We start from the raw sequence: 12173 nt of genomic DNA on the forward strand, positions 1-12173 counted from the left end.
TCCATGAGTGCAGTATATCATAAGATAACAATAAATCATAGGCATGGAGATCCTGGTTCTCCATAAACATGTCTGTGACATATAGTTTTACAGACATTTCAGCCAGCCAAAGAAATCCATAGAAAACTCCTTGATCCATGAGATATCCATGAGTCTCGTAAGTCCATTGCATCCCAAATAAAGGGAGCCAAAAAAACATACTCCATCCAAGCAAAAAGGAGCCAGTGATAATCATATAGATGTGCCAAACCATCGTATATGTATAAATCCTTAAACAAAGATATGCCAAAAACTTTGTCCATAGTCCTTGGACATATCCGTAAGAAAAACCATATAAACCAGACTTTTCAACCATTATGTTTACCTGAAACCGTTCAAGGCAAACAAACAACACACAATTTTCCTTCTACAGGCATACAAGGGTTAAGTGTCCAAAACGCTTACAATAAATTGCAAAAAGCAACAACTTTGCAAAAACTCAAAGTATACTTAGCTTTTCTTTGCTAGGTTCATCATGAAGCCAAAATAAATATTTCCTCAACATACGCATAAGATATCTTGAGAAATAGCTCCATATAGCTTGCTCGTAAGCTTGATGTATAATCCACAATAATCCATATGGAAAGAGTGGTGAACATGGGCATATAAAACCAACTCCATATTTCGAGGATCAAATATGCGAATCCATAAATGGTTAGACCAAGTTGGCTATTGCTCATGCTCATGACTACTTCTATAAGCTTAATAGCAAAGCTATTGGTCAATGTAGTCCCCACTTCTGATCTTTTACCTTTCTCATTGTTGGAAGGAAGCCTCTTGCTTCCGAGAAAGCCTTTGTTTTGATACCAATGTCACAATGTCAGGGTCCACGAACCATAATAACGATAGTAGACCAACACTTCAAAGATGAGATAGAGCATGAAAATATAGTGGAAGAACTATAAATAGTACAATAACACCACACTGAGCCGGAACAGCTGCCCCCCCCCTAGGAATCTTCTTTATTCAATGAGAAGCTTTTTACAATAACCAAGCTGCGGGTGTGCACAACCCCAAATCTTTCCACAAATATTTGAGAGAACAACAACTCAGCTCCAGCTAGCTGAGGAACAATCACGAAGAGAAGCCCCTTAAATAGGCCTCAAATCAGCACTTGGGCTTCACACGTGTGGACCATTGCTGCTGAACCCTGTATGACCAGCGTATGCAGGAGGTGCTAGGCTGTACGGCTGGTACCCCTCAGTACAAACGGCACAAGCAAGGAAGAGGTGCTGTACCGTGTGTATGACCTGTGCAAGAAAAAGGGGCAAGGCTGTATGCTGTACGGCCGGCGTTGAATAGAGAGAGAGAGTGTTCTTGACTGTTGCCCCTTCTTTCTTCCATGAATTCAGCCCATCCTCCCTTTTGTTGGAGTCGGCCAGCTCTTTTTTAGCCCTTGCTTTTTTCTCCTTTTGCCAAAAGTGGCCTTAGCTGCCAAAAATAACTACTTTTAAGCCTTTTCCCAAAGTTGCCGGCCAAGTTACAAGTAGGCGCCTCCTTTTGTCCACCTGTAGATGCCCAAAACAATAATATGTCCAGCCCTTCATTAGTGATGTGTGAAAACATTGACTTATAAACATTATAAGTCACTTTATTGATAAAATCCCATGCTGCTCATGCTATGTGGCCATCTTTCAGGCCAATCCATGCTATTGAATGCTTCAGCTTTCTTCTGTGGGAAATCCCCGTTTACACCTTGGCTCTACTCAGTGTGTGAAACACTGGTCAAGACTGGTGAAGGCACCAATTGGTGATCGTCTTGGGCTTGTGGGTGGGAACTGAAGAAGTTGACGGTAGATGTTTGTGCGGTATCCCACCTCTTAGACTACTGCCTCAGAAATCATCTATGTGATGTCTCAATAGGTATAGCCCAAGACATCTCTTATCTCGATACTCCATCATTGGTAACAAAGACTTGAAATCCATTCTGAAGAGGTAGTGGTAGGGTCCCGGTATTGAGAATAATGTGGAGGAGAGAGTGAGCTTGAGCTCCTTGCAACACACACGCACACAAGAGTAGATAAGCATACAAGAGAGATGGATGGCTGAATTATCTTCTTCACTTTTCTACAACCGTAACATAATACATACTATAAAGGGAAAGTACTCTACTACTAAAACATACAAGGTCCATAGTGTGAACCTGACTATATGAGCTGGCGCTATAATAACCATGCGGTAACTCTAGTAAACCAAAGTGGATGTCATAGAGCCTACAAACCACTGAGGTATATGAACCATAATCTCACTAACAATGCCAGTGGCGTAACTCCAGAGGTGTCATCCTGGCATCCATATCCACACTAGTTGAGCCCGATATGTCAACACTTTCCCTCGAGCTCAACTCCATACTCTTCATTTCAAGTAAGCTTCTAAACCTGTGAGGCTTTTCTGTACTGAATACCTTCATAAAGATGTCAGCCATCGATCCTTTGTGCTGACATAAACCAAATTCACGTCACTTCTAAAACCTTTTCTCTCACAAAATGATAATGCACCTAAATGTGCTTCATTCTAGCATGATACATTGGGTTACTGGCCAATTGTATGCTGCTCATGTTGTCACAATAAATAACAACTGGCCTATTCATGGGCTCACCTATATTTGCAAGTAGCTTCTGTAGCCAAGCTACCTCATATGTCGCCATAGCAGTGCTCGTGTACTTAGCTTCTGTACTCGACAAAGCAACCGTGTCTGTACTCGACAAAGCAACCGTGGACGGCTGTTGCTGTCAGACACTACCAGCCCATTCTGCATCTGTGTACCCATGTATCCGTACCTGTATCCTAGCCTCATAGAGAAGTCCATAATGTACTATGGACTTTATGTACTTGAGTATCCTCGTAGCCACATATAAATGTGGCTTTCTTGGGCCTGCATGAATTGACTCACCAATTCCCATTGCAAATGATGTTGCTCAGTGGGTTAAGAACTTGAGTATCCTCGAAGCTACATATAAATGTGGCTTTCTTGGGCCTGCATGAATTGACTCACCAATTCCCATTGCAAATGATGTTGCTCAGTGGGTTAAGAACTTGCTTGATGGATGCTATGTCGATAGGGTTTATTATGCAATCGTAATAGTTATGTAAATCAAACTACCTACTATGCATCCCTACATAGTAGGGGATCATCTATATCTACAGACAACCTTCTATTGTGCTCCAATCGTACTGAGATTGGATTACACCCTATCATTTCTTTCTTGGACAATATGTCTAAAGTGTACTGTCTCTGCAGAAGCCAAATCCCATCACGTGATCTAATAATGTCTATATCGAGAAAGTATTAGCCCACCCAAATCTTACATTTCAAACATCTTCTTAAGAAGCATCTTCACCTCATGAATATCATCATCATTGTCACCTTTGAAAATCAAGTCATCAACACCACTAGCACAATCTCCGTGTCAGTCTTTCTCATAAAGTGAGAAATCATCATTGGATATCTGAAATCCAATAGTGATAAGATACTCTCCTATCTTGTCTGACCATGCTCTAGGGGCCTGCTTCAAGCCATACAAGGCTTTGCATAACCTGCAAACAAAATCTGGGTGTTCATGATCATCATATCTTGGTGGGTGCACAATTCCCTCATGTAAATCACCATGTAAAAATGCATTCTTTACATCCATATGATGTAAAGACCATCCCTTCGGTGTTGCAACCATAGCAATGGCTGCTCTCAAGGTTGCCATCCTAGGAACCAGGTAAATGTCTCCTTATATTGAATGCCATATGTCTATGCATATCCCTTGGCAACCAATCTTATCTTGTACCAGCTCTAACCGAGCCATTTGAATTATGCTTCACTTTGTAGACCTACTTACATCCAATTGCCATCTTTTCCTTAGGCAAAGGCACCAAATCCCATGTCTCATCGGCATCTAACGCACCTAGCTCTTCATCCATGGCATCTTCCCAAATGCTTATGTTGTCCAAGTGCCTCCTCAAAATGTGTGGGCTCTACTTCTTGTATAGCTTTGACCATATACTCATGGTATCTCAACCTGTCCACTGGATATTTCACTCTAGTAGACCTTTGTATACCTCGATCACGACCATGTGTTCTCAACATTGCTTAGGCTCTTTGTATACTAGGTGTAACAACAATGGGGATCCCAAACTCCTTATCAAGGCTCTGTTTTGAGCCACCATCAACAAAGGAGTGGCCTACTGAAACATCAAGCATTATAAAAGGCTGATCCATCTTTTCTTTTCCCTTGCATGATGAAGACTAAACAGGGTTAGGGTTAGGGTTTACAGAAAGAAAACAGGCATGGAAAACAAGCAGGGAGTGAACACGACTGCTGTAGATATCTCAATGATAGAAAAATGTGAAGTACAAGCCACATGATAGTGACCCCTAAAGGATAAGTGTTCACATGACCGGCCATAAATGTGCCGGGTGGACCAAAACACTTATAAACTGCATATAAGTGAAAATGAACTAAACTGGGGGAAAAAACCTCCACTAACTGAAGTAAAAAGTGCCCCAGTAACCTACTGATGATCACTAGCACTCCTCTGGGTGCATACACAGCATAAAACCCAACAAACCCCCCTGGAGTGATATGTGATCACTGTACATCATCCACCAAAAGGAAACAAATTCAAAGCATTGCGGAATGCTTCAAATTTCGGACGTGGTAATGCCTTGGTGAAGATGTCTGCCACATTCTGATCTGTAGGACAGTAGATCAGACTGATATCTCCTGCCTGGAGTCTCTCCCGAACAAAATGATAGTGAATCTCAATGTGTTTCGTGCGAGCATGAAACACAGGATTCCTGGCCACAGCAATGGCACTCTGACTATCAGTATAGATAGGTGTAGGCTCCTCCACTGAAATATCCATATCAGTCATAAGACGACGCAGCCAAACACACTCAACAGTAGTAGTGTAGGCTGCTCTGTACTCTGCCTCACAAGATGAAGTGGCCACCGTGGTCTGTTTCTTGCTTAGCCAAGAAATGCATGAAGCGCCAAGGAAGAAACAATTCCCACTAGTGGAATGTCTGGTATCAAAATCACCAGCCCAATCTGAATCACTGTAAGCATGTAACTGCATGTCACCCCCCTCAGGATAAAGCAACCCAAGAGACAAGGTACCCTGCAAATAACGGAATACACGCTTCACAGCTTGCCAATGTGACAACCGTGGGCTGTGCATGAATCTGCTCAACTGAGAGACTGCATACTGAATATCTGGCCTTGTATTACACAAGTAAATGAGGCACCCAACAGCCTGAGCATATGTAGTGGCATCAAAGGAAACACTGTCATCTTGTAGTGACAGTTTCATCCCAGGCTCCATAGGAGTACTAATAGGCTTGCAATCCTGAAATTTAAACTTCTCCAGAAGTTTAGCAACATAACGTGATTGCAACAACCCAATGCCTCTGTTATCCTGCACAAACTGTATGCCCAAATAGTAATGTACAAGGCCCAAGTCAGACATGTCAAATGTCTGTTGCAGTATCTCTTTAAATGCTGCAATTTTGTCATCATTTGATCCCATGAGCAAGAGATCATCCACATAAAGACTGATGACCAGCAGATCTGTCTCTTCTTTCTTCACATACAAAGTGGTCTCTGATGGACTGTTCACAAATCCCTGAGTGAGTAGAAAAGCATCTATTTTTGCATACCAAGCTCGTGGAGCTTGTTTCAAACCATACAAGGCCTTTTTCAGCCTGCATACTTTCCCCTCATGACCATGTTCTGCAAATCCCATGGGCTGAAATACATAAACTTCCTCCTCGAGGTCCCCATGTAGGAATGCAGTCTTTATGTCCAACTGGTGAACAACCCAACCATGATGTGCAGCCAATGCAATGACACACCTAAGTGTCGACATACGGGATGTAGGAGCAAATGTCTCCTCATAATCAATGCCCTTCTTCTGTGCATAGCCCTTTGCAACTAGACGGGCTTTGTACCTGTCAATGGATCCATCTGCATGTCTTTTCAACTTGTAGACCCATTTAGTACCAATGGCTTTCTTGCCTTTGGGCAGATCAACCAAATCCCATGTTTGATTCTTTTTAATAGAATCAATCTCATCCTGCATGGCTTTGTTCCAATGCACATTATCTCGTGCATCCACAAATGAATCAGGCTCATCATCATCCTGTAAACTGGCTGCCATAACCAGATTCAAATCTATGATGTGTGCATGCTCATTGGTCCTTGTCTCCCTACGAGTACGACCAGCAAGAGGAACCTCTAAATGGCTGTCCTGTAGTGTCCTCAAATACCATCTAGGTATATGTCTGACCTGTGGTGCCTGCTGTCCCATATTTGGTTCAGCTTCTGGCTCATTTGGCTGCTGAATTTCTGCACCACCTACATCATTTGCTGGCTGTCCATTACCCTCATGAGTTGGATCACCAACTGTGGAATGAAACTCCATGGGTAGAAGACCTTCAAATACATCATTTTCAGCCTGATTTGCCTCATAACCAGCCATGGATAATTCTGATTTTTCATCAAAAATCACATCCCGGCTGATAAATATCTTCCTGGATAGTGGGTCATATAACCTGTAGCCCTTGCTCTCACGGCTATACCCAACAAAAATGCATTTTGTGGCTTTATCATCAAGCTTCCTCCTCAACTCTTTGGGTATGTGTGCATATGCAAGGCACCCAAAGATACGAAAATGCGATACAGAAGGCTTGCGGCCATGCCAAGCCTCAAAAGGAGTAATAGAAACCAATGCCTTTGTGGGACATCGATTCAAAATATGACAAGCACACATTACTGCTTCCACCCAAAAGATATGTGGTAGTCTTTTTGCCTTTAGCATACATCTGGCCATCTCCATGAGTGACCGATTTTTCCTTTCTGCAACCCCATTCTGCTGTGGAGTGTAAGGAGTAGTATACTGATGTTTTATACCTCTACTCCCAAGAAAAGAATTCAGCACATGTGACATATATTCCCCCCCTCGGTCAGAACGGAGAGTCTTCACCTTGCATCCAGACTCTGTCTCAGCAAGTGCTACAAAGGCCAAAAATGCATCATATACCTGTGATTTCTATGTCAAAGGATAGACCCAGCATATACGAGAGAAGTCATCAATAAATGTTGCAAAATAAAAGCAACCACCTAATGACTTCGTCTGCATGGGACCACAAAGATCACTGTGTATAAGTTGCAACTTTGCAGTTGCTCTTAGAGCCTGATCACGTGGGAAGGAAAACCTGTGCATTTTTCCCAAAATACATCCTTCACAAATGTGATCTGGAGGCTTCTCCATGAGAGGTAGATCTGTAAACATATTATGTCGCTGCATAAGCATAAGACTACCAAAATTTACATGCCCCATGTGAGCATGCCATAACTCCGCATCAACCATAGCTGGAGTAAGAGTGAATGCATGATAAGCAGACTGATCCACTGGCTGAAATGCATCCAACTCATAAAGTCCATGACATAATGTACCAGTAAGCATCAAGATCAAGGCATTTGCTTTGTCTCTGACCATGCATTTATCATCATCAAAGTGGACTTGCATTCCACAATGTGCTAAAGAAGAAATGGACAACAAATTCTTCTTTATCCCTGGTACATATAAGGCATCTGTAAGGCGGAGAATGGAGCCATCAATGGCTGTAAGCTGAATCTCCCCAATGCCACACACTGGATATGAAGCATTGTTGGCACACTGAACAGTTTTGCCAACAGGGGCAGGGCCAACATGACTAAACAAATCCCTGCGAGATGTGATATGCTTTGAGGCACCACTATCAAAATACCAAGTACATGCATGCTCTGTCATACTGAGTGCTTGTGAAGACCAAGAGGCATCATAGCTGCATGTATAGAAACAGTAATCCCTGTCCTCAACAAAAGAAGCAGTCTCTGGAGGAGCTTTAGGAGCATCATTTACAGACATCCCAGCTTCCTTTGCCTTCTCTTTGGCAATCCTCTTCCTACATTCCGTGATGTAGTGACCTGGCTTCTTACAGTAATGACATTTGCCCTTCTTCTTGGGCTGTCCATCACTTTTCTTGGTATCCTGTGAAGAACCACCATCACCTGAATTTTGATTTGCACTCTTTGGCTGAGATTTCCCTTTCCCCTTTTGACCTGTAGTAAATGCTTGTTCAGCATTTGTGTTCATATTCATATTCTTCCTCATTTGCTCCTCTTGTAGTAAGAGAGCAACAAGTTCCTGATACTTGAGGGGTTCAACAGCATTCCTCATGCTGAGGTTCAAAGAGGTATGGAAAGCCAAGTAAGATCTTGGCAAAGAGTGCAAAATGGTGGACACAAGCTGTGTCTCAGGAATAATCTCATCCACATTGATGAGTTGCTCTCTCAAATCCTGCAGCTTGTTTAAGTGGCTAGACATATCATCTCCTTCATTCATTTTCTGATTTTCCAGCTCTCTTTTCAAAAATGAGATCCTAGCCTCATTACGAGCAGCATACATCTGCTCCAAAGTCACCCATGCATTCTGTGAAGTGCCAGCTGAACGAATATGAGGTATAATGGACCTCTGAACTGACAATGCAATGAGTGACAATGCTTGTGCATCCCTGGCATCCCATGTCTTTTGAGCATTTGTTCTCTGAACAGGCAATGGCTGTCCTGGAGCCTGTACCTGTTGTCCTCGTCCACGAGCACCCCCTTGGGGAGGGGTCTCTGGAGCCAATGGACCTGGACGTGGTTCATCACCACTAACAAAATCCCAAAGACCTTTTGCCACAAGCACATTTTTCAGCATAAAACTCCACAAGGAGTAGTTCGTGCCATCCAATTTGTCTTCCTTAGACAAATATGTGAATACATCACTTTGCTGTTGATTTGCCATTATGCTTTACGCACAATGTTGTACCTGTTTACCAAAAAACCCAAAAGCAAAAACCCTGATAACAACTGTACTCCACTGAATACAGTTTACCCAAATCTGCCTGCACTCTCAATCCTCTGAATGTGCAGCTTAATGCACCAATGACTGAGTAGAGCAGCAAATGGCGTACACAATGCCAAAATGCCCCAAAAATGCCCAAATTTGCTGCACCCAAACTGTGCAAAAAACTGTATATTTTCTTGCTAGAAAATCTGCCTGTTGTGCCTGTATATTTTTCACAGAGAAAAATAAGAATGCCCAAAACTCAAAGCCTGTAATGCTTACCAGCTGAGATATGAGTTGATTGTTGTACTCATGCAGGTACAGTCCACCAAAGAGCAAGTACTGTTGACTGTACTGTGCAGGTACAGTCGACTGGTACTGTACGGAAGCAGTGCTAAAACTGGGCGAGCAGGTACAGTACGAAACAGGAGGAGAAAATGGAGTCGAATGCACTGCAGGTACTGTTGACTGGTACAGAACAAGTACGGAACACCAGATGCTGCTGGTCGCTTGTACTGACAGTTGTACGGCTGTCTGTGCAGGTGTGTACAGAAGACTGTACGGAGCAGGAACACCAGATACACAGCAGGTACACGTCAGCTGCAGTCGAGCTGTATGCAGGTACAAGCGTACGTAGCAGGTACAACAGCGCTGATGACAGGCGCAGTCTTTCGAAGCTGATGCACGTGCGCTGACTGGAACTGAAGCGGAGGGCGGCGCTGACTGTTCGAGGCTGGTACACGTACGCATACAGTACGGGGCTGGTACACGTACGTAACTGCAGGCGACACCTGTTGTAGTACCTGATTGAAGGCGACGTGCGACTGGATGTACGGGCAGCTGGCGTAAAGATTAACTGACGGCGCACAGGTGAAGGTGACTTCGATTGAATGTACGGGTAGTGCTGAGCGCAGGCAGTGTACAGCAATGGGCAAAGGCAAAACTTCAATGGCTCTGATACCAATTGAAGACTAAACAGGGTTAGGGTTAGGGTTTACAGAAAGAAAACAGGCATGGAAAACAAGCAGGGAGTGAACACGACTGCTGTAGATATCTCAATGATAGAAAAATGTGAAGTACAAGCCACATGATAGTGACCCCTAAAGGATAAGTGTTCACATGACCGGCCATAAATGTGCCGGGTGGACCAAAACACTTATAAACTGCATATAAGTGAAAATGAACTAAACTGGGGGAAAAAACCTCCACTAACTGAAGTAAAAATTGCCCCAGTAACCTACTGATGATCACTAGCACTCCTCTGGGTGCATACACAGCATAAAACCCAACACATGATTCATATGAACTTGCTGAATTTTTAGCACTTGTAGTACCACCACATGACACATTGGAATGCCTGCCTGACCAAGGTCTCACAATAGACCCATTGCTAGAGGACTCTCTTGGTCCACTAAGTGCTTGTGATTGCCGCTCAATGTCACGACCCTGTGTTTTTCTCTGGACAGTACATGGTGGACAGTGTTAATGGCATCAGTTTGGAGTTGAAAAGGAAACCCATGTGTGGACAACCCCAAGTATGAAGGGGACAAAGAGATTTTAATTTAAAAGGTTTTATAACCTTTGGTGGCCGAAAAGCTAATTTGGGAGGCTATCCTACTATGCCCACACTTTTTGCAAGAGTTCGCCACAGTTCACGCTAGGCGTCAGTTCGCCTCTCTGCCCCCGCCAGTTCGCCATTTTCGCCTTTCTGCCCCCTTTCCCACACTGTTCGCCATTTTCGCGTTTTTGCCCCCTTTCCCCACCCAGTTCGCCACAGTTCGCGCTAGGCGTCAGTTCGCCTCTCTGCCCCCGCCAGTTCGCCATTTTCGGGTTTCTGGCCCCTTTCCCCACCCACCCTTGCTCAGGCCCCCAAGGCAGAAACATAACTCTCTCTCTCTCTCTCCTCCCTGCTTGTGGGAAGGACTGCAGAGTGATTTGGAGGAATGGCCCCGAGTCTCCAAGAGAAACTCGAGGCCCTCGAGATGGCAATGAAGGCATTAATCAAGGAGAACAAGAAGACATCCGATTCCAACCTCAATGAGGTGGAAAACAAACTACACAAGCACATCATAGCTCTCGAAGCACGGGTCACGAACCTCGAACAAGAGAACACGGCACTCAAGGAGGAGGTGAGTGCATTGAAAGTGGAAATGGTAGCCATCAAGAATGCTGAGAAGGAAGAAGGGGAGATCAATGACAACACTCTCACGGCCATCAAAGAAGAGATCTCCAAGGAGATCACAAAGGACATGGAAGGAAAGCTCGAAGCCAAGCAGTCAGGATGGGTCGAGGTGGTGAAGAAGAACATCCGTAAAGAAGTGAGAGAGGAAACTCAAAGGGAAGAAAACCAAATCATTCACACCACCATTGAGGAGGAGAAGATGAGGCATGCCCGCCGCCTCAACATTCGAGTCACAGGTATAGCCGAGACACCCGACTCCACTCCCGAGAAAGATGGACAGCTTCTATGCATGAAGCTCGGCTACAAGGAAGAGCACCCTCTCCCCTTCACCAAAGCATGGAGAGCCGGGAAAGACTCAACACGCAAGCGAGCCCTCATCCTACAGTTTGCAGGAGAGACGGAGAGGGTCACCTTCATGAGGAAGAGGGTTATACTACGGGGTTTAGAGGGAGCTCCTATTTTCTTGGATGATGATCTCACGAGGATGCAGCTTGAGCATAGGAGAACTTGCATGCCACGAGTCTTACATGCGAGGAGAGAAGGCAAGAAGGCCTTCTATCGAGATGGTCGGGTCATCATTGATGGCCGGCCCATGGATTAGCGGTTTGGGGCCTATGGGACACAGACCAGGCCACTGACAGAGATACACATAGCAGTATGGAACTGTAATGGTTCACTATGGGTGCAGCCTGGACGACTGGAGCATGTTATGGTGGGGAGAGACATCATACTTCTGACAGAGACACATCAGAGCCCAGAGAGAGGGCTACCTCGAGTAGAGGGATTCCAGTGGGAGTCAGCATACAGGAGGACCACACGCCAGGGTACCTCGAGAGGGTCGGGGGGAGTAGCAGTCCTATTCAGACGAGAGCTACAGGGGAGACTGAGAGTGGTAGCACAGGATCCAGAGGCCAGATACATGTGGATCAGCTTACAGCTCTCACAGGACAGGGTTATATACATAGCTCTATGTTACTTTTCTCCATCAGGATCCTCCTATGTCATTACAGAGGACATGCCACAGGAGGAGGAGATAGGAGCCTCGCCATACACTTGTCTGTCAGAGGAGATTATGCATTATTCTACA

General features: G+C 44.5%; 1 protein-coding gene and 1 long non-coding RNA gene across 2 annotated transcripts in view; both read left to right on the forward strand.

Annotated features, from left to right (window-relative positions):
* Positions 1–12173, forward strand: part of LOC147606803 (uncharacterized) — an 80405-nt gene that overhangs the window by 57481 nt on the left and 10751 nt on the right. The gene's annotated exons all lie outside the window — the stretch shown is intronic.
* Positions 9044–10176, forward strand: LOC147606804 (uncharacterized). The gene is made up of 2 exons (XR_015264895.1): positions 9044–9362; positions 9447–10176. It is a non-coding gene; the product is annotated as an uncharacterized LOC147606804 (long non-coding RNA).

The sequence above is a fragment of the Cibotium barometz genome, chromosome 56 (assembly GCF_041138505.1).
Source record: "Cibotium barometz isolate CiBa-2024 chromosome 56, ASM4113850v1, whole genome shotgun sequence".
Classification (NCBI taxonomy): domain Eukaryota; kingdom Viridiplantae; phylum Streptophyta; class Polypodiopsida; order Cyatheales; family Cibotiaceae; genus Cibotium; species Cibotium barometz.